The sequence below is a fragment of the Pelmatolapia mariae genome, linkage group LG3_W (genome assembly GCF_036321145.2).
Source record: "Pelmatolapia mariae isolate MD_Pm_ZW linkage group LG3_W, Pm_UMD_F_2, whole genome shotgun sequence".
Classification (NCBI taxonomy): Eukaryota; Metazoa; Chordata; class Actinopteri; order Cichliformes; family Cichlidae; genus Pelmatolapia; species Pelmatolapia mariae.
This window is the reverse complement of record NC_086229.1, coordinates 20,315,471-20,340,536: the sequence shown is the minus strand read 5'-3', so window position 1 is coordinate 20,340,536 and position 25,066 is coordinate 20,315,471. Positions and strand designations below refer to the sequence as shown.

Genomic DNA, 25,066 nt, shown 5'->3' with positions numbered 1-25,066 from the left:
AACAACATCACTGAATCTATAACAACTGGAGCCAAACCAGTGGCCTCTGCTGGGATCACTGGTGAGCCAACACTTCCTTGTTGGATGCAGATTTCAGGGCTTCCTGTTGCTCCTCCGTTATAACTGTTCTCTCTTCTCAACACATGATGACACAAAGGAATCAGCAGTGACAAAGATGATGCTGAAGAGAAACACACATTTCACACATATAACAGACCAGTCCAGTTACACACACCTCTGCTTGACATTAGGCCTAAAACAAAGACACAAAACACTAACTTGACTCTAAATAGAAGAAACTCGCAGCTTTTTCTGTTCTGTGCTTATTTATATTTGACACACATGCTTCTCTTTGTGCAAACACACATTGGACTATAACGGTAACCTAGCACACAATGATTGGACAGCACAGTGATGATGCTGGGAGATCCTATAAGCAACACAGAAACACTGAGAACAAAACTTTAAACATTGATTATATTGACATAAGCAGCCGACCCAGTCTAGATAAAGGCGAGCAGCTGGGACTGCTGCTGCACCAAAAACAGGTTTCAGTGTTTCCATGTGTGTGTGTGTGTGTGATGTCTTTACTTATACTGGTCAATAGACTTTAGTCAACACATTATTGAAAGGTGTTATACATGAAATAAAAACAGTGTTTCATCTTTATTCCTCTGAAGCAGCTGCATTATAACCAATCTGCTCCTTTGTGGCCATTTAAAACAGCCTTAAATAACTATTGTTATATTTGTTGCAGTTTCTGCTCCTCTTGGATAGACGACTCTTGAAAAGACATTTTTGAATTTCAATGTTACTTTAACTGGATAAATATGGGATATATAAACGTCCCTCTGCAACAAACTGATTCCAGCTTCTATCTCATCTTTATTTAAGTGACGTGTGTCACAGATGTGACCTAGTAAAGTGTAACTGAACATTAGCAACGTTATTCTCATGCCGTGCTTTCATTGGGGAAACATTTGTGTTGGCTCTGTCTAGCACAGACCCACCGCAGGAACGAGACAATTCTACTACAACAGCAAAAAGCATTGGACAGAACAGAGCTCTTTGATCTCATACACGAGGGAGAGAACTGTCATGAGCACTGTTCCTTCCGCTCGAACCCCAGTCGCTCTCGTCTGCTCCCTCGTAACACTGCTCTTTATTGCGGTTACATGAATAAGCATAAGTTCATTAACATGTGACATCTTACACAGGTATGAACAAAGAGTCCCAGTCTGTGCATAGTGTAGGTATGTGTGTGTGTCAAGATGTGACCCTGTGAAGGACTCCCCAAAGCTGGTGCCAGATTGTGGCGTCCTTGAGTCCAGCGGTCCACCTAAACAAAGGGCTCTTATATTTAAACAGATACAGAGTAGGTGTACTCCTATACCATAAATCAGTAGGAGAAGGTACGACCTCTCTCATGACCTCAAGTTGTGTGTGCATGCCAGAGCACTCTGGAAGGCACACAGAGTCTTTACAGACTGCTAAGGATCAAACCTCTATCTATCTACAAACAATTATTTACTTCTAAGTATAAATGATTATAAATTTCTAAGCATATATGAGTATATATTTCTAAGGATAAATGACAATCAAACAATATAAACCTAACAATTTGACATAACATTTAACATAACAGTTTTACATATTAAAGACCAACAATTCATTCATAGCATTTTAAATACTTCTATTTGTAGTATGTGCAGAAGGACCAATCTGAGCCACAGTTATGGGGCTGATAACTGCTAATAATGCCCAATGGTGGACTGATAACATGAATATTAAATGTCAGCTCCCTCCAAAATAAGATCTAGGTAGAGAATGAACTCAACCTGAGTGTCTATTGTCTTGTGTAGTTTGGGAGATGATTGGATGATGGGGTGGGTGCAGTTTTCTCTGCGGTGGAGTCGGGTGGGCTGCCCCGGACTCTGTAGGGCTGGGTGGTGCTACTGCTGTGGGCCCTGGTCCGGATGGGCCTGGGCCCCCTTGCCCTGGTGGGTTCCAGAGTGTGGGGGTGCCTACTGGGGTCAGCGGGGGAGCTGGCCCCAGGGAGGGGCCGCTGCCCCTCCCTTTCTTCCCTCCCTATCCTCAGCTACCTCCCTCTTCCCGCTCTACCACACCCACACACACACGCAGGGCTTGGGGTGCAGATATGTCACCAGGGTGCAGGGGAGGCACTCCCCCTCTGTCCCCTTGTGGCCGCCTGTGCCTCAATTTTATTCTGCAACCTAGACATCCACGTTTTACAGCATCCAGAGGATGGTTGGTGTATTCCAACCCACCTCAGGCGCTGGTGCCCTACCCTCAATTTTAATGCATATAGACACTGAGGGTTTTCGGGAGGAGCCGTGCTGCTCTCTGGCAGGAAGCACCATGCCCTCCTGTGTTTTAAATGCACTTTAGAACAGCGCACAGCAACACTACATATGAGCGGGCGGAGGGAGGTTTGGGGTCTTCACTCACCCCGGTTCTGTTAGCCGTCAGGGCTGGGGGGCTGGGAGGAGGTGCTGGCCGTCAGATTGGGGTCTGGGATGCGGGGCCTCCCTGCTACTGCAGATAAGGAGGCGGTCCGCTTGCCTCCACCCCCAGAGAGAAGGGTTAAATCTCCTGGGTCTAGGTGCGGCTTGCCCCTCTGGGGGCGGGGGTACCTGGACCTGGGATATAGAGTATTTTTGGGGAGTGTGATTGTCTGTGCACTGTCTATTTGTGTCTGTCTACGCGTTGGGTAAGTGCCGAGTATTTGGTTGTGTATATAGGGGTGGGAATGCACATTTGAGTCTGTGTGCGCCTGTTCATCTGTGTCTATATGTCAGCTTGGGTCTTAGATTCGACCTCTCTGGGAACATCTCAGGCCCTCCAAGTACGGAGGCCTATCTCCCCGCACCACACTGCCTGCCGGTAGCTGATGCCCTTAGACGTTGGTGTGCTGGTGGTTTTCGTCAACTGGGGCTGGGCGCTCATGTATGTATCGGCTCACTCCTGATGGCCAATTGGCGGGGCCTGGCGCCTGTGGCCCCGCTAGGCCCCTTCTGGGGGGTGGGGTGCCCTCAGGCCTCTGGGCCTGAAGCTTGGTCCTCTCTGGCGAAGCTGGCTGCCGGCAGAGCCCGCGGGCACACCACTGCAACCCCCTCTGGCCTCTGCTCTGTGGCTGCTGGGTGACCTCTCGTTTGGGGCTCTACTCAGCCCTTCCCAGGAGGGTGGCATGGTTGCCCCCCTTTGGTGGTCCTCCTTGGGTCCTCGTACTCTGGGGCCTCTGGATGTCTGGGGCCTGGATCTCCTCCATACCTGCTTCATGCCCTGGGGGACGGGGCTATGGCTCCCCACACTCCCTAGCAGATCGTTACATGGAGAAACCTTTGGAATACAAGCATGCTTATCCACACAGGTGTACACACGGGTGTTCACAGACACAAACTACACCTTTCTTGGCTGCTACCTCAAAGTACATTGTGCGTTGTCTATCTTGCGTGCTGCACAACAACATTTAATATTTAGTATCTACTGTTATCTACTGCTAGCTAGTTTATTGTGATGGTGTTGTATTTATTATGTTGCACTTTTTTTGTTGTTGTTTTTTTTCTCTTCTGTTTTTTTTTCTCCATACAGGTGATCCAGGTGTTTTGTTTGTTTCTCCTTCTTTCTTCTCCCCTTTCTCACCATCTCTTCTCCCCTCTATTTTTCTTTCTCTCCCTCCCTCTCTTTCTTTCATTCTTTCTCCCTGTCCTATCCCCCAGTCATGTCTGTCCCGTCTGTAACAATCAAAAATAAAATAAATACATAACTATAATAAAGGTCAATCAAATGGACCAATATGGCAAGGCCATGACGATCCACTTGGTAAAGTAAATCCGCTTGGCATCTCTCTTGGCCTTAAGACAACCATTCTAATGGCTAAAGATCCAAATGGGACAAAAACAAACAAAGAAACAAAAAAGTAAGATCTTTTTTTTAAAAACTCAGACTGAGGTCTTATTTTGAAAGCCAGAGTTTGTTGAAGCTGTTTCCTGGAGCAGGACCCAGAACAATTAGAAAAAGCAGATTTAAAAACACTTCATGTCATCTGTGCTCATTCAACTGACATCATGTAGTTCATCTTCTCACCAGCAGAGGGCCACAAATCACCATCAATGAAAAGTTCAAGGAGACGTTAGTGACATCAGAGCTGTACGTATTGATCTGATCAATGTGCAAGTTCATGTTTCTGTGATTGGATCAGTTTTAAAAAGCAGCTGTTTTTATACAATGACCGAAACATGAGAGGTGCTGAATGTCTTTAATATTTGATACACTGAGTACTATTGGATGTCCATTTATTCAGCCATGATGGAAACATCCCATTAAGAAAGAGAAATCAAACATTTTGATTGATTTTAATGAGCTCAGACTTGTTGAAAATGCAGAGGAGCTGGTTGTGAACTGAGCTTCAGAGAAACACAACATACTAAGATTCACTGTGAAGTTTTGAGTGGAAAAAGACAGAAAAAACATGTGGATCCTGGAAAAATTGGAGCTTCCATCTTTAAAGGACTGAAGAGGAAGAAGTTTACAAGGAATCATTTAGAAGAGTTTCAAACATCAACTGATTGAATCCATGAATCTGAAACGTGTTTGTGAGTGAAAGAGACAGACATGTACAGACTGAACTATCTGTTCAACAGTCAGAGTGTTTCTCTAACCGGAGACACTCTTTACACTCCACTCAGCACAGGGACACTGAGGAACAAGGAGACAAGTAACTGAACCTAAACCCAGGATAAAGGGTTTCAGTGAATGTGGTGTTGAAGGTGTGGAGGTGGATCAGAGTGTCAGAGGAGACTCTGTAGAAGGACAGAGTGCCAGCAGGACAGTCCACATACACTGCTACTCTGTTAGAGACAGAGGAGGATGAGGATGAGATTGATGTTTTTCTGTTATTGTGACAGACATGACGAGGACCATCATCAGAGCATCTCAGACTCCAGGACTGATCATTGTTTCCAAACAAACAGTCACTGCCTCCTTTCCTTCTGATTCTTCTGTAACTCACTGATATATTAACGTCTCCTCTCCACTCGACCTCCCAGTAACAGCGACCAGTCAGACCATTTCTACACAGCAGCTGTTCATGAACATCAAACCTGTCTGGATGATCAGGATATGACTGAACCTCCTCCACATGTGTCACCTTCCTGTTGTTGTCAGACAGTTGGAGGTTTGTGTTCACTGTGTTTGCGTCGATTGTGAGTTGACAGGAATCTGATGGAGAGAACAAACACAATCCAGCTGCAGTTATTGATCCATCATCTGTTCATTGATTGACACTTTGATGATGACTCCTGACATGATGAAGATGGTTGAATGTGTGCTGCTTTGTTTTCATGAATCCCATTAAAAACACACTTACACTTCCTCAGACCTGGTCTCAACCATCGGACTCCAGCAGGCTCCACCCTGAAAGGAGGAGGGGGGTCAGAGCAGCACAGTCAGCATGCACACATGGACATTACATGGCTCTCATACACATGAACATTCACAGTGTTCATCAAAGTGAAAGCCCGGGGGAATGAATTGTCTGTGGTGTCTGTTTTTTTGTTAACAACACTCTGTATCGTCTGCCTGAAGGAAGAAATGTGAACAGTTTATCTCCATGATGTGAAAGGTCTGTAGAGATGTGTTTGTCCCTCATTCTGGACCTTTACAGGTCCTGGATGGAGGAAAGACAGCACAGATGAGCCTCTCTAAAGACCTTACTCTCTGGCCCCATCATGCTTCATGGCTGAGGCCAAGCAGACAGTGATTGATGGAAACAGGACAGACTGGATGATGCCATTTCTCCAGACTGCACAGGGTTATATCTTTGGATTAGTTCTGACACATTCATCAACACCATATCTCCAGTCATTGGACAAAATATCAGAGGAGAAAAAAGTCCGAGTTTTACTGTAAAAACCACAAACATGCTTAACCAATCATTTTGTACATTTTAAAAAAATGATGCACAAGTTTTGCAAACAACAACTCTGCAACTATTTTCCCAAAAAATGCAGCCGAGGCCTCAGGCGGTTTTGATATAACCATTTCAAACTATTTACAGAACAATCAGGCGTTCTGCACCAAATAAGAAACCACACAAATGATTTGTGCCACTGCAAAAAATAGTTTGTGTCCACTATAGGACAGAGGAGAACAGCACAGGGATAAACCTGCAGGTCTGACAGCAGGAGGTGGATCACTCCTGTTTTCCATGTGGAGACCGCACACACAAAACAACACACAAAACAATGACTACAGTACACACTAACTACACACCAACTATACACTAACGACCCACTAACTACAGCCTCCAAACACACTAAACATCACAAATCTCTCACGTATCAAAACTCTCTCTCTCTCTCTCCCTCTCTCTCTCTCTCGACATTACATGGCTCTCATAAACATACTGTTAGACACTGATAAAGGAACAGTCCAACATTTTCACAAATACACTTCAAGGAATGGGAGTCATGTGAATATTTTCATCTGATTGGTTTGAATCCTCTAGTGAGTCATAGAAAGAGGTCCTCCCCCCCCCAACACCCCCCACTGCTAGCTAACAGCAGCCTATTATCACTATGCTAATTGTATTGCTGTGGATGATTAGCAGCAAAACATATTTTGTCCAACAACAATCACTCTTAGTTGAACTATACAGTACGCTTTATTTTAAGTGTTGTCAGGGCTACAGTTACTGTGGAACAGCTCTTTGGGGCCATTAGCACTGTTAACTGCTCTGATCTAATACTAATTTGATGTGAATAAGCATTATATGCTAACGCTAACACTGTTTTCCCTTTCTGAATAGCTAACACTTATACCCTTTTCCCTTGCATTATGACAATATGAGGAGTTAATGCTGAGTAGGCTGCCATTAGCAGCTAATGCTAATTTAAGGTGAAAATACATTAGCAGCAAATGCTAATACTGTTGTCTCTTAATTTATAACAATGTGAGCAGCTAATGCTAAGTAGGCTACCGTTACAGCAAATGCCATTTTGATGTGAATTAGCATTTAAGTCAAGTCAAGTCAAGTTTATTTATAAAGCACATTTAAAAACAGCCAAGGCTGACCAAAGTGCTGTACAATAAAATACAAACATAAAATACTATAAAACACGGTACATAAAATACCTCACTGATAAAACAATAAATTAAAACAATAGGTTAAACCTTGCTAAAGGCCAAAGAAAAGAGGTGAGTTTTAAGAGCAGTTTTAAAAGTTCCTAGGCTTGTGGAGAATCTGATCTGAGGGGGTAAGCTGTTCCACAGTCTGGGTGCAGCTACAGCAAAAGCCCTCTCTCCCCTAGTCTTTAATCTGTACCTGGGAACGTCTAAAAGCCTCAAGTCTGCTGACCTCAAAGATCTCCTGGGGCAGTAAATGCTAAGAAGCTCTGCCAGGTAAGGAGGTGCAGTACCGTTAAGAACCTTAAAAACCAGCAGTAAAATTTTAAAATCAATCCTAAAAGCAACTGGGAGCCAGTGGAGAGAGGAGAGGACCGGAGTGATGTGGTCTCTCTTTTTGGAACCGGTCAGCATGCGAGCAGCAGCGTTCTGCACCAGTTGGAGGCGATGCAGACAGGAACGATCTAAACCAGCATAAAGGGAGTTACAGTAGTCCAGCCGTGAAGTAATAAAAGCATGGACCACCCTTTCTAGATTGTTCCTGCACAGGTAGGACTTGACTTTCGCTAAAATCCGTAGGTGATAAAAAGATCCCTTGACTACGGAGCTGATTGGTTTATCAAATTTAAAAGCACTGTCAAAAGTAACACCAAGGCTCTTAATGGAGGAAGTACATTCAGAAGTTAGGGGTCCCATAAAATCAAAGGAAGGGTTGGGGTCTTTAGGAAGCCCAAACACAATGACTTCAGTTTTACTTTCATTTAGATGTAGAAAGTTAAGAGCCATCCAAGTCTTAACGTCAGACAGACAGGAGAATAACGGCTGCAGAGAGTCCTTACAGTCTAACCTCAGAGGGAGGTAGATCTGAATGTCACCAGCAAAAGAGTGGAAGGACACATTGTGTTTGCGCAGCACATCGCCCAGAGGGAGCAAATACAGAATAAACAGCAGGGGGCCTAGAATGGACCCCTGAGGTACACCACAAGTTAAAGGAGCTCTGGGAGATGACAGTTCGCCGAGGTGAACAGAGAAACTCCTGTTATCCAGGTAGGACTGGAAAAACTTTAAAACAGTACCTTTCAAACCGACACAGTGTTCTACGCGGGATAACAGTATGTTGTGATCGACAGTGTCGAAGGCTGCTGTCAGATCTAAGGTTACAAGGACAGCAGCACGACCAGAGTCTACAGTTAAAAGCAAATCATTAAAAACTCTCAGTAAGGCGGTTTCAGTGCTGTGACGAGCTCTAAAACCAGACTGAAACTTCTCATAGAGACTGTTGTTGTCTAAAAATGACTGGAGCTGCCTGAAGACAACACGTTCCAATACTTTGGACAGAAAGGGCAGATTGGAGATGGGCCTATAATTAGAGAGTATAGATGGATCCAGGTTAGGCTTTTTGAGGAGAGGTTGAACAACAGCATGCTTAAAAGGTGTTGGAAAACAACCAGAGCTGAGACAGGCATTGATCAGGACCAGAAGGACAGGTCCAACTGAGTCCAGGACCTGCTTCAGAAGACGAGAGGGGATAGCGTCAGTGGAACAGTTGGTAGACTTGACCTTGCAGACTGTTTCATGCAGCTGAGAAAGAGAAATTAGCTCAAACTGATTAAAGGCAGATTGGCACGGGAGAGAAACACAGGGACTGAAAAGTGGAGGTGGAATGACAGACTGCAGGGAGGAAATCTTATCAACAAAGAAACATAAAAAGTCATTGCAAAGGGTGGCAGAAGGTGTGAGGCAAGTGGACGTATGAGGATCAACGATGGAGTTTAAGACACGAAACAAAGTCTGAGGTTTATGGACATTACTGCTAACCAGGTTAGATATATAGGAAGACTTAGCCTCTTTAGCAGCTTTCTGATAAGTTAAAAGAGAGTCTCTCAGGATATTGAAGGAGATTTGCAGCTTGTCCTTTTTCCACTTTCTCTCAGCACACCTGGAGGAGCGCCTGGAGTGGATACTCAGGCCGTGGGACATGACGAGGTCCAGTGTGTGACCTTTCTCATGTGTGGAGCCAGACACACACTGAGTCAGGTTAAAGGAGTCCAGCAGTGATACAAAGTCTCTAACCAGAGGTTTAGATGGACAACACACATGGATATTCAGATCGCCAACAATAAGAAAATGATCAAAATCTACTGAAAGTCCTGATAAGAATTCCCCAAACTCACTAATAAAATCCTTGTTGATATTGGGAGGACGGTACACTACTGCACACAGTAATGGAATAGATGAATTCAGTTTAAAAAGCTGCAGTTCAAAGCTGGAAAAGGAGGAAGATGAAATCTGATGACAGTCATAAACTGATTTAAAAACACAGGCAAGGCCTCCACCTTTACCAGAAGACCTGGGAGAGTTGAAAAAACAACAGCCTGGCGGAAGAAGCTCAGAGAAAGCCACAGTCTCACCAGCATGAAGCCAGGTCTCAGTCAGGAACATAAAATCCAGTTCGTGAGAAGAGAAAAAAATCCTTAAGCAGAAACGTCTTATTGGAGAGGGAACGAGTGTTGATCAAAGCCATAGATAAAATGAGATCAGTAGCTGTCATCGGGATTGATGTGCGGCTGAGTGGGCGGAGGTTTGAAATAACGGTACCAAATCTGCGGATCCGTGGCTGTAGAAGAGCCGCTGACCCAACACCCGAAGCAGGAGCAACCAGCGACATACTAGGAGAATCACGCAGGAGAGGAGCAGGCATCAGGCGCGGGCCGGAGGTGGAAGAGAGTTGCTCACCTGAGCAGAACGCCACCGCTGGCATGGCGAGGAGCAAACCAGACGACTGAAGGAAGGGCGGGCCGAAAAGCGGGCCCACCGGTGAAACAGGAGCAGCACCAGGCGGAGTTGGAGAGACAGTGCACACCCAGGGTCCTCTGGGTTGGAGTGAGCCTCTCACAGTAGCAGAGTAGCAAAAACCCATTTGTACAAGGAGAGGATCAGCCAGGCAAGAAAGTGACAGGAATGCCTTTGTACGAACTAAGAGACCACTTCGCTTCCCTAGTCTTCTCCAGCGTTTTCTCCGATATAGCTTGGGAGGGAGGAACCAGGTGCGACGTAGATAAGGCGGAATGCCATTGAGCGGTGGAGGGGCATTGCTTGTTTGCCCATCAAAAACAAAGGACAAAGGTGGTGTCACTGCTAAGTCTCGGATAATAAAAAGAATTTTTCGGTCATACGTCCGGAGCGAGTTAATTAATTAATTAAGGCAATGAACAGCAAACAGAAAACCAAAAAACAGGTGGAGTGACGGCGAGCCGAACATACTGGCGCCATCTTGAAACCTCCTTATCAACACTGACACAGTTTCCTGTGGTTTCAAATATTGTGATCAACAAATGCTAAGTAGGCTGCTATTCGCATGAAATGCTAATTTGAGGAAAAACGAAAAATAAGTAGCTAATGCTAATACCGTTGTCCCTTGCTTGATAACAAGGTGAGCAGCTAATGCTAAGTAGGTACGCTACTGTTAATAGCAAATGCTAACTATTTTTAACGCTAACTTAATACCGTTGTCCTTTACGTTTTAACGACGTGAATAGCTAATGCTAACACAGTTTTTCCTTTGTTTTATAACAATGTGAACGGCTAATGCTAACACTCTTTACCCTTGCATTATAACAATGTGAGCAGCTACTGCTAAGTAGGCTACCGTTAGTAGCTAATGGTAATACAATATTTTCTTGCTTTTAAAAATCCATCCATCCATCCATCCATCCATCTTCATCCGCTTTATCCGAAGCCGGGTCGCGGGGGCAGCAGCCTAAGCAGAGAAGCCCAGACCTCCCTCTCCCGAGCCACCTCCTCCAGCTTATCCGGGGGAACACCAAGGCGTTCCCAGGCCAGCCGACAGATATAATCTCTCCAGCGTGTCCTGGGTCTGCCCCGGGGCCTCCTCCCGGTGGGACATGCCCGGAACACCTCACCCAGGAGGCGCCCAGGAGGTATCCTTGTCAGATGCCCGAACCACCTCCTTGGCTCCTTTCGATGTAGAGGAGCAGCGGCTCTACTCTGAGCCCCTCCCGGATGGCCGAACTTCTCACCCTATCTCTAAGGGAGAGGCCAACCACCCTTCGGAGTAAGCTCATTTCTGCCGCTTGTATCCGCGATCTCGTTCTTTCGGTCACTACCCACAGCTCGTGGCCATAGGTCAGGGTAGGGACGTAGATCGACCGGTAAATTGAGAGATTTGCTTTTACACTCAGCTCCCTCTTCACCACGACGGACCGGTGCAGCGACCGCATCACTGCAGCCGCAGCACCAATCCGTCTGTCGATTTCCGGCTCCCTTCTCCCATCACTCGCGAACAAGACCCCGAGATACTTGAACTCCTCCACTCGGGGATGGAACTCATCCCCGAGCCGGAGTGGGCACTCCACCCTTTTCCGGCTCGGCTGAGAACCATGGCCTCAGATTTGGAGGTGCTGATCCTCATTCCCGCTGCTTCACACTCGGCTGCGAACCGTTCCAGCGCGAGCTGGAGGCCCTCACCCGATGAAGCCAACAGAACCACATCATCCGCAAAAAGCAGAGATGAGATTCTGAGGCCACCGAAGTGAAAGCCCTCCGCCACTTGGCTGTGCCTAGAAATCCTGTCCATAAAAATTATGAACAGAACCGGTGACAAAGGGCAGCCCTGGCGGAGCCCATCACCCACCGGCAACAAGTCCGAATTATTGTCGAAATGCGAACCAAACTCTTGCAACGGTTGTATAGGGATCGAATGGCCCGTAGCAATGGGCCAGACACCCCATACTCCCACAACACCTCCCACAGGACACCCTGAGGGACACGATCGAATGCCTTCTCCAAGTCCACAAAACACATGTAGACTGGCTGGGCAAACTCCCATGCATTCTCAAATATCCTTGAGAGGATAAAGAGCTGGTCTAGTGTTCCGCGACCAGGACGAAAACCGCATTGTTCCTCCTGTATCCGAGGTTCGACTAGCGGACGAACTCTCCTTTCCAGCACCCTGGCATAGACTTTCCCAGGGAGGCTGAGGAGTGTGATCCCCCTGTAGTTGGAACACACCCTTCGGTCTCCCTTCTTAAAGATGGGGATCACCACCCCAGTCTGCCAATCCAGGGGTACTGCCCCTGATCTCCACGCAACATTGTAGAGGCGTGTCAACCAGGACAGCCCTACAACGTCCAGAGCCTTCAGGAACTTGGGGCGGACCTCATCAACACCAGGGACTCTGCCACCAAGGAGTTGTTTAACTGCCTCAGTGACCTCGTACCCGGAAATTGGCGGGTCATTCCCCTCATCCCCAGACACTGCTTCCTCCTCGGAAGACGTGTCACTGGGATTAAGCAGGTCCTCGAAGTATTCCTTCCACCGCCTGACAATTTTCTCAGTCGACGTCAGCAGCGCTCCACCAGCACTATAAACAGTGCAGGTAGAGCACCGCTTTCCCCTCCTGAGACGCCTGACGGTTTGCCAGAATCTCTTCGAGGCAGTCCGAAAGTCTTTTTCCATGGCCTCTCCGAACTCCTCCCACACCCGAGGTTTTGCTTCAGCCACTGCCCGAGGTGCATTCCGCTTGGCCTGTCGATACCTGTCGGCTGCCTCCGGAGTCCCACAGGCTAACCAAGCCTGATAGGACTCCTTCTTCAGCCTGGTGGCTCCCTTCACCTCTGGTGTCCACCATTTGGTTCAGGGATTACCACCACGGCAGGAGCCAACCACCTTGCGGCCGCAGCTCAGTGCAGCAGCTTCGGCGATGGAGACGCTGAACATGGTCCATTCGGACTCAATGTCCCCAGTCTCCCTCGGAATGCTGTTGAAGCTCTGCCGGAGGAGTGCGTTGAAGATCTCGCGGACTGGGGCCTCTGCTAGACGTTCCCAGCACACCCTTACTACGCATTTAGGTGCACCGGGTCTGTCCAGCGTCCTCCCCCGCCACCTGATCCAACTCACCACCAGGTGGGGATCAGTTGACAGCTCAGCCCCTCTCTTTACCCGAGTGTCCAGAACATTTGGTCGCAGGTCTGGTGATACGATTACAAAATCGATCATCGACCTGCGACCTAGAGCGTCCTGGTGCCACGTGCACTTATGGACACTCTTATGTTCGAACAAGGTGTTCGTTATGGCCAAACTGTGAGTTGCACAGAAGTCCAATAATAATACACCGCTCGGATTCAGATCAGGGAGGCCGTTCCTCCCAATCACGCCCCTCCAGGTCTCACTGTCGTTACCCACGTGAGCATTGAAGTCTCCCAGCAGGACAACAGAGTCTCCAGGTGGGGCACCTTCCAGCACCCCCCCCCCTCCCAGGGACTCTAAGAAGGCTAGGTACTCTGAGCTGCCACTCGGCACATAAGCGCAGATGACAGTCAGTACCCGTTCCCCGACCCTGAGGCAGGGAACAAACCCTCTCATCCACTGGGAAAAACCACAACGTACCGGCAAGCAAGCCGAGGGGATGATATTAGAATACCCACTCCAGCCCGCCGCCTCTCACCAGGGGCAACTCCACACTGAGACAGAGTCCATCCCCTCTCCAGGAGACTGGTTCCAGAGCCCAAGCCATGCGTAGAGGTGAGCCCGACTATATCTAGCCGGTACCTCTCAACCTCACGCACTAACTCGGGCTCCTTCCCCACCAGAGAGGTGTCCATGTCCCAATTGCCAGTCTTGGCAGCTGGGGATCAGTCCGCCAGGGCCTCCGCTCCTGGCCGCCGCCCGGCACACAATGCACCCGACCCCTATGGCGCCTTCTGCGGGTGGTGGGCCTGCGGGAGGATGGGCCCATGTCTCCTCTTCGGGCTGTGCCCGGCCGGGCCCCATGGACTAAGGCCCGGCCATCAGACGCTCGCCCTCGGGCACACTCCCCGGGCCTGGCTCCGGGGCGGGGCCCCGGTAACCCTATCCCGGGGAGGGTAAACTGTTCCCTCGATGTTCTCTTCATAAGGATCTTCTGAATCGCTCTTTGTCTGGTCCCTCACCCAGGACCAATTTGCCATGGGAGACCCTACCAGGGGGCAAAAGCCCCCAGACAACGTAGCCCCTGGGATCCCTGGGACACATTTTATAGCATAATTTAGCATAAAAAAAGTTAATGCTAAATAGGCTGCCATTAGTGGCTAAAGCATTGGCAGCTAATGCTAATACATTATTTTCTTGCATTATAACGATGTGAGGAGTGAATTAGCATTATCTGCTAATGCTAACAATATTTTTTTCTTACTTTTTAACAATATGAGTAGATAATGCTAACACAATTTTTCCTTTGATTTTAACAATGCGAGCAGCTAATGCTAAGACTCTTTTCCCCTGCGATGTGTAGAGTTAGGACGCCATTAGTGGGTAATTCTAATTTTAGGTGAATAAGCATTAGCAGCTAATGCTCATACCGTTTTCCTTTGCTTTATGAGAATGACAGCAGCTAATGATAAGAAGGCTACCGTTATTAACTAATGATAATTTGATGTGAATTAGCATTATCCGATAATGCTAACTCTTTCCCTTGCATTATAACGATGTGAGGAGTTAATGCTAAATAGGCTGCTATTAGCGGCTTATTCTAGCGGTGAATAATTATTAGCAGGTAATGCTATTACCGTTTTCCCTTTCCTTATAACAATGTGAGCAGCTAATGCTAATTTGATGTGAATTTCCATTATATTAGTGAGGAGACAATGCTAAATAGACTGTCATTAGTGGCTAATGCTAATTTTTAGCTGATTAGGCATTGGCAGCTAATTCTAACACTCTTTTCCTTTGGGTTATAACAATGTGAGCGGTTAATGCTAAGTAGGCTGCCGTTATTAGCTAATGCTAAATTGATGCGAATTAGCAATATGCGCTAATGCTAACACTGTTTTCCCTTACTTTTTAATAATGTAAGTAGCTAATGCTAACACTAATTCCCCTTGCGTTATAACAATGTGACCAGCTAATGCTAAGTAAGCTGCAGTTATTAGCTAATGCTAATTTGAGGTGAATAAGCATTAGTACCTGATGCTAATACCATATTTTCTTGCTTTATAACAATGTGAGCAGCTAATGCTAAGTAGCTTGCCGTTATTAGCTAATGCTAATTTTGGGTGAATTAGCATTATCTGCTAATGCTAACACTGTTTTCCCTTGCTTTTTAACAATGGTCGTGTCCAAATTCATGGGCTGCATCCTCCTGAGGACCCGGCCTTTGCGGTCTACGTGGGCCGGGTCCTCAGAAGGTCGGGTAGGCCGGAAGTAAACGGCTGTGAAATTGGACGGTCTAGCCTTCTGATTAACGTCACCGCTGTCTGGGTGGAGTTTAATAAACTCAGCCGTCTGCTCCTTGCTATGTAAAATATAACAGGACACTGGCGTAAATTCTCGACCATTTCAAACTTCTGTTTAATCAGTTTTCTGTTTGATGTTTATTCAGCTGTGTGAAAACCCCCCGGGGGATTAATAAAGTTTTATTTTATCTAATCTAATAACTTTAATCTCAGTCAAACCGATTTACTCACAAACAAATAAAACACTGAAAAAAGATAAACAATATACTTTTTAGGTTATATTACGTTTAACCTGAGTAGCGAAAGTCCGCGGTGATCTGAAAATGATGTGCCGGGAGTTGTGCCGTTCTCGGCGGCTTCAGTGACCCTCGAGCTCTCGGTTAGCTATCAAGCTGGTGGGTAACAGACATCTCCGAAAACGTCGAAGCACTTTTGCAAATATGCAATACCTTGATAAACCGAGCAGATATTTTAAGTTTACACAGCTACATTCTCGCCTGAAAATATGTTAAAAGTTTATTTTGTGACCCAGAAAGATAAAAAAAAATAATTTTAAAACTTAGCAGCGGCCGCCATTGCCGGAAACTGGAGTTTGGCTGGGCTATGCATTCTGGGATATGGTGGGCCACGAAGGACTCACCCGACCCATCCTTCAAATTCGGGGAAAAGGAGGACGCATCTGTCGGCTGCATTCGGAGGAGTCTACGAATTTGGACAGCCTATGGCGCGTCGCTGTGACGTAATCGGTCTACAAATGCGTCCTCAGGAGGATGCAGCCCATGAATTTGGACACGACCAATGTGAGTAGCTAATGCTAATAGTCTTTTCCACTGTGATGTCTAGAGTTAAAGTAGAACGCCATTAGGCTAATTCTAATTCTAGGTGAATAAGCATTAGCACTGAATGCTCATATCGTTTTCCTTTGCTTTATAAAAGCAAAGCAGCTAATGCTAAGTAGGCTGTTGTTATTAGCTAATGCTAATTTGATGTGAGTTAGCATTATTGGATAATGCTAACAATGTTTTCTCTTTTTAACAATGATAGTAGCTAATGCTAATACTCTTTTCCATTGGGTTACAAAGATGTGAGGAGTTTATGCTAAATAGGCTGCCATTAGCAGCTAATGCTAATACTGTTTTGCCTCGCTATCTACAACATGAGCAGCTAATGCTAAGTAGGCCACTTTGCTATGGTCAGGATTTGTGTGACTATGATGCACTCTGACAAACTCTACATTCACAGCTGAATCGTCAATAAATGTGTTCTCAAGTATATTTTTTTTGTTATTGTTGTCAAACAACAGAATGAGAATGAAATATTGATTTTAACACGGCCCATTAGCAGCATTAGCTTATCAGAGTTTTAAGTATTTAAGCTTCCATTTCCAAATGTTAGCTGCTCCTGTCTTCCTCTTTGTCACACACACAGACTGAAATGATTCACAGCCTTGTTTCATCCTTCTGTCAGTGTCACTGACTGTCACTGTGACTGTGGACATACAGCATGGGAGACATACACATGGCTGAGACTTTATTAGGTACACAGTGGCCACCATCTCAGGTACAGTACACCTGTGACCTAATAAAGGGTATCTAAAGCAGGGCTCTAGACTAACTTTTTGCCATGGGTCGCATTTGCGACCAAATTGATCGCACTCTAGAGCCCTGTAAAGTTGTCTGTCCAAATATTTATGGACCTAACTGTAGGTCTACTTTTAATGAAACTCTTATCATTAATGTTCATGCAAACAAACTCCTTGGAGATCCCCTACATAAATATCCATGCACTATCCAGCTAGACTAGTGTGTCTGTCTCTGAAAATATTCCTGCATGTGTGATTGTTCATGTCTCATCTGCAGGAAACAAACAGGAAGTGAGTGAAGGACACAGGAAATGTTTCCAGCTCTTACTCCTGTATCAGACATTCTCTCCATACCTGAAAGTGTCCAGTCTCCAGCCTGGATCCTTCAGTCCAGCCGACAGCAGCTCCATTCCTGAGTCATCTGGATGATTGTAGCTCAGGTCCAGCTCTCTCAGATGGGAGGGGTTGGAGCTCAGAGCTGAGGCCAGAGAAGTACAGCCTTCCACTGTGATCAGACAGCCTGACAGACTGCAGACACACAAAACAACAATCCATCTGTCAACAATCATTTTCTCTTTATCACAATAAAATCTACCCATTTACATCCATTCAATGTAACTTTATTTATAAGTGACAATTCAAACAGTCATCTCAAGCTGTTTACCAGTGTAAGGTAACAGCCTCCAATATTAGAGAGAAAGCCCCAACCACCAGACAATCCACTGTGAGCAGCGCTTGGTGATGGTGGGAAGGAAGAACTCCCTTTGACACAAAGATCCTCCCAGTGAAAACAGGCTCCAGGAGGAGCATCTACAATGACTTGTTGCAGGGTGAGGGGAAAGAGAAGAGATGAGCTCAGAGAGACAAGGACAAAACACAAACTAAGGAGAGAGAAGACAAAAGTTAAGGTCATGCAGTAGTGACATATAAAAGCATCAGGAGTGAAAAGAGGGGAGTGGAGAAGAAAGCAGAGCATCATGGGAAGTCCAGCAACAGCCTGAGCCTATAGCAGCATAACGAAGGGATGTTTCAGGATCACCTGATCCAGCTCTAACTATAAGCTTTATCAAAAAGGAAAGTTTGAAGCTGATCTTCAAAGTACAGAGGATGTCTGTCTCCTAAACTGAAACTGGGAGCTGCTTCAACACCAAGTCCAACATAGCCAGTTTGAGTCGTTCGATTAGTCCAAAGTAAAGTCAGAAAGTCATTATTTGTGTCACATTTTATTGCAAATGTAGAAAAAACTATCCAAAAGTTATTTTTAATATAATATTAAACAGTTTAAATGGTGAAAAAAGCTGTAAAGAAAACAGAAAGAGTCAATAAAAGCCTCTTTAGAGGGTCACCAGTTTAAAACTCAGAACTTTAAACTGGTGATTCTCCTTCTCTGCTCCATTTCCTCTCTAGACTTCCTGTTCCTAGGAGGGATTTGATTGGCTGAACGTCCTTTTAGCCTTTCTTTAGTTCTTTGGGTGCTAATCAAAGAGGAAAACACACGAGTCATGTGACGTGACATAAGGAGCGCTCTGATTGGTTGGGATTCACAAACTATGGTGCTTTTTGCAAGCTTAGCTTTGCAGAGCCAAGAAGATCTCTTAAATAGGGATGAGACGCTCCACAGTGACGTTTCCACACTTTGGAGCTTCTGAAGTGCAGATGTTTGGAAACACTGGTCCAACGCGTGGTTCAAACACTAAGATCACGTGACCTCAGCTGCCACCAGTTTTCAGCTCTGTCTGCGCTCTACTTTTTTCTACTTTCAACAAAAAAGTAGGACTTACTGCATTCAGGGATCTCATTCTCTCTGTCAGCCGTTACTCACACACTGTGTATAGAAATAAAGAAAATATTGATCTTATAAAAAGGAAAAGTAGAAAAATACATTGATTGATTCCAGGCTCTATTTTCCTTTTTGATTTCAACTGATGCTTCTATTGTGAGTCTGTCAAATCCAACAGGACTTGTGCAGGTTCACTATGAGCCAAACTCCAGACTGACAGTGAAACATCAGGCCAGTGTTGGAAGATAAAGTTCAGGAAAGTTTCTTTGTGGTTCAGAAGATGTTCAGCAGAGGACAACTTAAAGATGTGAGTGAAATGGATGCTTCTGATTGGTCAGCATGAGCCTGTGAAATGGGACAAACTTTGTATAAAGAATGAAAACACATTTAGTCTTTTCATGGAAATATATCTTTTTTAAAAGTGATTCCAAATCAAAGCTAACTCCATGTCAGCTTGTAGCTTTGATTGACAGTGTGTAGAACAAGCCTGATGACACAAACTCCCTGAAAACCTCAAAATCAACATAATGCATCCGAAGTTTCATGGGCTGGGAGCAAAACATGAGGCCAACAAACAGCTGTAAACGTGTATGCTTATTACAGTAAACACAGCAGTCTGTTCTGTTTGACTAAACTGATATTTTGTGTGTCTGTAGTTGTGTTGTGAACTGTGCTGGGCTCGTCTGTGTCCCTGTTTTACAGAACAGCATCTTCAAGACGGCACAAATGTGTTTCAGGAGGCAGACTGATCCTTTAATGAGTTTGATGTCTTAATGTGAGGAATAAAAGGACACGAGGAACAAACTAAAGAGAATCTAAAAGAGGCTGGCAGCACATGAGGAGGAGAAACTGACACTGACATAAAGACTGAGGGAAGGACAGAGCCATTTATACATCTGAGGTCATCACAGGAGGGTCATGTGACACAGCTGAAACTCATCTAGACAACGTCTGACACCAGAGGCCATATTTACCAAAATAAAACAGGTTGAAATGAACAACCTTGAGTGGAACACCGGAGAGGACTGAGCAGAAGGAGGGAGGGCGTTTCTCCAAAACATTCAATTCAATTCAATTCAATTTTATTTATATAGCGCCAAATCACAACAAAAGTCACCTCAAGGCGCTTTATATTGTACAGTAGATCGCACAATAATAAATACAGAGAAAAACCCAACAATCATATGACCCCCTATGAGCAAGCACTTTGGCGACAGTGGGAAGGAAAAACTTCCTTTTAACAGGAAGAAACCTCCGGCAGAGCCAGGCTCAGGGAGGGGCGGCCATCTGCTGTGACCGGTTGGGGTGAGAGAAGGAAAACAGGATAAAGACATGCTGTGGAAGAGAGACAGAGATTAATAACAGATATGATTCGATGCAGAGAGGTCTATTAACACATAGTGAGTGAGAAAGGTGACTGGAAAGGAAAAACTCAATGCATCATGGGAATCCCCGGCAGCCTACGTCTATTGTAGCATGACTAAGGGAGGATTCAGGGTCACCTGGTCCAGCCCTAACTATATGCTTTAGCAAAAAGGAAAGTTTTAAGCCTAATCTTGAAAGTAGAGATAGTGTCTATCTCCCGAATCCAAACTGGAAGCTGGTTCCACAGAAGAGGGGCCTGAAAACTGAAGGCTCTCCCTCCCATTCTACTTTTAAATACTCTAGGGACAACAAGTAGGCCTGCAGAGCGAGAGCAAAGTGCTCTAATAGGGTGATATGGCACTACAAGGTCATTAAGATAAGATGGGGCCTGATTATTTAAGACCTTGTATGTGAGGAGCACGATTTTGAATTCAATTCTGGATTTAACAGGAAGCCAATGAAGGGAAGCCAAAACAGGAGAAATATGTTCTCTCTTTCTAGTCCCTGTCAGTACTCTTGCTGCGGCATTTTGGATTAGCTGAAGACTTTTCAGTGAAGTTTTAGGACATCCTGATAATAGTGAATTACAGTAGTCCAGCCTGGAAGTAATAAATGCATGAACTAGTTTTTCAGCATCACTCTGAGACAGGATATTTCTAATTTTAGAGATGTTGCACAAATGGAAGAAAGCAGTTTTACATATTTGTTTAATATGTGCGTTGAAGGACATGTCCCGGTCAAAAATGACTCCAAGGTTCCTCACAGCATTACTGGAGGCCTATGGTAATGCCATCCAGAGTAATAATCTGATTAGATACCATATTTCTAAGATTTTCAGGGCCGAGTACAATAACCTCAGTTTTATCTGAATTAAGAAGCAGAAGGTTAGCGGCCATCCAGGTCTTTATATCTTTAAGACATTCCTGCAGTTTAACTAATTGGTGTGTCCATCACAATTATGGACAGTCGTATATAATAATGTAGCGACTTCCACAGTCGCTAGAGGCCGGGGATGGAGCCTGCCTATTTGCCGCTTTCAACTTTACGCAATAATGCGAGAGGTGGAATTGCTTGCTTGTTTATTAAAGTGCTTTGAAAGTTTACAGAGTAATTTGATCGACTCTTAAAACATCATAGGCTCTAATGCAACAAGGGTAAACTCGTTGTGCAGCGATCAACAAAAACTACGGCTACCCAGCCCTCCTCTCTGTCAAAATCAAACCAGTGAATGACAGACTGACAATGCCCTCTTAATGTCACCACTAGCACTCACGTGACTCCGGTTACACATCACCAAAGCAACCAAACAAATGAAAACCCAGTGATCATCAAAATTCAATACATTTAGTTATGGCTGCTACACACCAGCCCCTAATTATTAGGATCCCTTTTAATAGTTACCCATAATTAACCAAGTAGGAGACAAAACATGCAGAAAAACGTCAATCATTTCCTGTATTTCAAAATTACCCATGGGAATCCTATAGGTAAGTCTACCTTTAAAGAAAAAATGAGAGACATTTTATGTCCAAATCCAATCAAAGTTTGATATTTGGACCCAGAAGTCTTTAACTGCGATCTGCCTCCGGCAGTAGACACAGTTTGGTAATAGGTCGATCCAGGCAACTAGTCTGAGTCTTAATCTGAACCTGACGAACGAATCCTCTTCGGTCAGGAAAGGTCTTCATCACACGTCCCATTGGCCAAGAATTTTGAGGTGCTGAACTGTCCATGATGAGAACCAGATCTCCCACGATGAAGTTCCTCTTTACTCCAATCCATCGCTGACATTACTGTTGCTGCAGTAGGTATTCCTTCACCCATCTTTTCCAAAACAAGTCAGACATGTATTGGACTTGTTTCCATCTTCTGTGTGTGTACATATCAGTGGAATGGAATACTCCTGGTGGTAATATCGGTGAGGTCCTTAATAGAAGAAGATGATTAGGGGTCAAAGATTTCAGGTCGTTAGCATCCATTGAGGCTTTAGTAATTGGGCGGCTGTTAATGATGGCTTCAAGCTCACAAAGTACTGTATGAAGACCTTCTTCATCCAGATTTTGTACTTTCATTATGGAATTAAGTACTTTGCGAACTAGTTTTATCAGTCGCTCCCAGGTTCCTCCGTGATGTGAACCTCCAGGTGGATTAAAGGTCCATTTAACTCCCTTTTGCAGAAAGACATCATTGATTTTCACCTGGTTCCAATGTTCAATGGCAGTTCTCAGTTCATGTTCAGCATCTACAAAGTTGGTTCCATTATCAGAACGCAGTTCTCAAACCTGACCTCTTCTTGCATTGAAATCTGAATGCATTAATGAAGGAGTCAGTGTCCAGTGATGGAGCAACCTCAATGTTAACAGCACGGATAGCAAGGCAGGTGAATATAACACCGTATCCTTCACCACGCTCCTCCTACTTTTCACACTGAGAGTCCGAAGTAATCCACTCTCACCCGTGTGAATGGAGGTTCATCTGGAATGATTCTTTCTTTGGGCAAATCTGCCATCTCTTGGTTCATTGGTGGAGCATTAAGACGTCGACAGATGACACATTTAGATAACACTTTTCTTATTGCTGTACTAGCTCCAGTCAACCAGTACTTTTCTCTTAGCTTAGACATCATGTGGTTACGACCACCATGTCCAACTTCCTGATGTATATGTCTAAGCAAGAGCTCAGAGATGTGTTGATTCTTTGCTAGTATTATGGCATGTTTCACCTCAACCGGCATCGATGATCTACTGAGTCTCTCACCCATTCTGAGAATTCCATCTTGCAGCTGTGGGCGGAGTCTTCTTAGAGGACCTGATTTTATAATGGGTTGTCCCATCTCCAGACTCACAAGTTCCAAGGAAAATCTTATCCTCTGACAGACCTTAATGATGACAACCCCAGCTTTGTCCAGATCTTCCACTGTAAGATTCTTAATCACAGATGTCCTCTTGAAATTCCTCAGCTTCTCTTCCACAAATGATTTCTGTTCCTCTTTGCTGACCTTCGACTGTGGTAAGCTTGAACACAATTTTCTCCTTTTCTTGTTGAAGAAGCAAGTCCTTGAATTTCAACAGCCATGCCACTGACTTCTTAAAACGTGTCCAGGTGGAAAAATGGTTAAACAAAGGAGTAAAAGAATTTTCTCCAGCTTGCTCAACACTCACTGTGGCAACTGTTTTTACCTCAGGATCATCAGATGAAAGCAGACTGATGTCATCTTGGTCGACAGGCCATTCACTCCTAGATTGCAGAAGATACTGAGGTGCAGACAACCATTTTGTATTCTTCATAAAAACATCGACTTTCACTCCTCTTGAGGCCATATCTGCTGGATCACTGGCTGTGTCCACATATCTCCATTGCGAGGAAGATGAAACTTAAGATTTGTGAAACTCTGTTGGCCACAAAAACCTTGGATCTTGAAGTCTCACTCCTGATGTATTTAAGAACAGAAGCACTGTCTGTCCAAAACACAGAATCCTGAAGCTCCATCTGCAGCTCTTTCCTCCAGAGTACATCTAATTGACTGGCCATGGTTGCTGCAATGAGCTCCATTCTCGGGATGGTAAAGGATTTAAGATATTGATATTGATATACCTTTATTAGTCCCACAAGGGGAAATTTCATAAGGCTGCCGACCTATTGCACGCAATGGCGGCGCCATCTTACCCTCCGACCATACATACATTACACAAAAACATCACATGGGGAAGACAGGTCAGAGAGGTATAACAATGGAAAATACACCACATGAGGAAAGATAAGGAGAAAAAATAACTCCCCCCAGACTGAGCTCCAACAGGGAGATCAGTTTGAGAACAGAAAAAAACACCTCTGCACATAGCACATGAAAAAACTCTTAATACACCGAAGAAACACATGACAAGCAACAGGGGTGGGTAAAGGGTGAGAGACAGCCGATGTAGACAGTACATCCGGGCCTGCAGCCTATGCGCTGGTCTCCTTGATCCACCGTCAGCATCGGAGGGGAATAAGCGTTGAAGGCGTTTGGAGGGGGGAGGGGGATGAGTGTAAATCTGCATGTGTATATGTCTGTGTGTGTGTGTATTAAGAGGAGCAACACGAGCCTTTTCCATAACAAACGCACAGTGTTGTTCTGAACAGATGTTTTCAATCAGCAGATAGCTCACTGTTCCATACCCATCCTCACTGGCATCACAGAAATGGTGCAACTGAGCTGTCGTGATTTCTCCAAATCATCAGGTTTCAGACATTGACTCACTTCAAACTTGCTCCATACCTGGAGCTGCTGGAGCCATGTTAACCATCTTTTGGAAAACAGATCTGGTACATTATCATCCCAGTCGATTCATTCCTTGTATAGATCTCTTAGGATTTTCTTAGCAGTTAAGACCACGGGACTTAGCATTCCAAGAGGATCATAGATAGAACTGACACTTGAAAGGATTCCTCTTTTGGTGAGGGGTCTGTCCTTGAGCACAATCTTGAACTTAAAGGAGTCTGATTTTATGTACCACTCCACACCCAAAACTCGTTCGGTCATTGAGGAATCCAATTCCATGTTCAACTCTTTCATGCCTGTTGCTCTGTGACTTTCAGGAATGGCTTCCAGCACTCCAGGCTTGTTGGTGATCCACCTTTTAAGTGGAAATCCTCCTTTGGCACACAAAGAAACCAACTCTTGGTACATTAACACTGGTTCCTCATCAGTTCCAACGGACAGAAGACAATCGTCCACATAAAAACAGTGCAACAATGCCTTCACAGCTTCCTCACTGTGGAGATGTCCAAAGTCAACCACACACTTTCTAAGTGCAAAGTTGGCGCAACTTGGTGATGAAGTTGCCCTGAAGAGATGTACATTCATCCTGTATTCAGATGTTGGTTGTTCCACATCACTTTTAGGCCACCAGAGAAATCTCAATAGATCTTCATCTTTAGCTGGAACCATGACTTGGTGGAACATGGATTCAATATCTCCCA

The 25,066-nt window shown here is 45.1% G+C and overlaps 1 long non-coding RNA gene across 1 annotated transcript; it reads right to left on the bottom strand.

Annotated features, from left to right (window-relative positions):
• Positions 1-5,156: 5,156 nt before the first annotated feature.
• LOC134616273 (uncharacterized) lies at positions 5,157-17,353 on the bottom strand. The gene is made up of 3 exons (XR_010091432.1): positions 17,314-17,353; positions 5,390-5,436; positions 5,157-5,241 (listed from the first exon to the last, which is right to left on the bottom strand). It is a non-coding gene; the product is annotated as an uncharacterized LOC134616273 (long non-coding RNA).
• Positions 17,354-25,066: the final 7,713 nt, after the last annotated feature.